This window comes from Sinocyclocheilus rhinocerous, unplaced genomic scaffold (genome assembly GCF_001515625.1).
Source record: "Sinocyclocheilus rhinocerous isolate Xijiao unplaced genomic scaffold, SAMN03320098_v1.1 scaffold23433, whole genome shotgun sequence".
In the NCBI taxonomy this organism is placed as follows: domain Eukaryota; kingdom Metazoa; phylum Chordata; class Actinopteri; order Cypriniformes; family Cyprinidae; genus Sinocyclocheilus; species Sinocyclocheilus rhinocerous.
In genome coordinates, this window is record NW_015646786.1 from 1 (window position 1) to 1,002 (window position 1,002).

At 55.4% G+C, this 1,002-nt stretch overlaps 2 non-coding genes across 2 annotated transcripts; both read left to right on the forward strand.

The window, feature by feature from the left end:
• Positions 1 to 72, forward strand: trnah-gug (transfer RNA histidin (anticodon GUG)). Its single transcript has one exon. It is a non-coding gene; the product is annotated as a tRNA-His (tRNA).
• Positions 73 to 873: 801 nt separating this feature from the next.
• Positions 874 to 955, forward strand: trnas-cga (transfer RNA serine (anticodon CGA)). The gene has a single exon. It is a non-coding gene; the product is annotated as a tRNA-Ser (tRNA).
• The last annotated feature ends 47 nt before the right edge of the window (positions 956 to 1,002 follow it).

Sequence of the window (1,002 nt, forward strand, 5' to 3'; positions counted from 1 at the left end):
GCCGTGATCGTATAGTGGTTAGTACTCTGCGTTGTGGCCGCAGAAACCCCGGTTCGAATCCAGGTCACTGCAGCCTTTTGCCATCGAGCAACGGGGATGTCGGGCTCGTTTTTGCTACCTCATCCTTCAGCTGGATTTTGTGTCAGAAGCTTGGTGGCGTCCTGTCTTGCCTCCCTGCAGCCAAGAGAGCTGGCAGGCCGCTGCCAGCCGTAGTCGTGGCCGAGAGGTTAAGGTGATGGACTTGATGTCCATTGTGGACCCCGTGGCCGAGAGGTTAAGGCGATGGACTTGAAGTCCATTGTGGTCCCCCCACGCAGGTTTGAACCCTGCTGACTATGTTATTCACCTGCATGTCCCCAGCATGCTTTTGCACTCCCCCTCTGCAACGGAGAAACACGCCGCTGGATCTTTTTGCAGCCGTATAGGCCAGCGGCACGCCGTGATCGTATAGTGCAGGGGTGGCGAACTCTGGTCCTGGAGGGCCACAGCCCTGGAGAGTTCAGCTCCAACCCTAATTAAAACTCAACTGCCTCTAGCTTTCTAGTAACCCTTCAGACCTTGATTAGCTTGTTCATGTGGGTTTGATTAGGGTTGAAGCAAAACTCTGCAGGGCTGCGGCTCTCTGGGTCCGACGTTCGCCACCCCTGGTATAGTGGTTAGTACTCTGTGTTGTTAGAATCCGGGTCATGGCAGCCTTTTGCGTCGAGTAACGGGGACACCAGGCTGTTTTAGTCACCTCATCCTTCAGCTGGATTTTGTGTCTGAAGCTTGGTGGTGTCCTGTCTTGCCTCCCTGCAGCCAAGACAGCTGGCAGGCCGCTGTCAGTCTCCTGTCTTCCCTGCAGCCAAGACAGCTGGCAGGCCGCTGTCAGGCGTAGTCGTGGCCGAGAGGTTAAGGTGATGAACTCGAAATCCATTGGGGTCTTCCCGCGCAGGTTCGAACTCTGCTGACTACGGCACCATTTGCTTTAGCTTCCTGTGCCGATAATTGTGCCATCCAAGA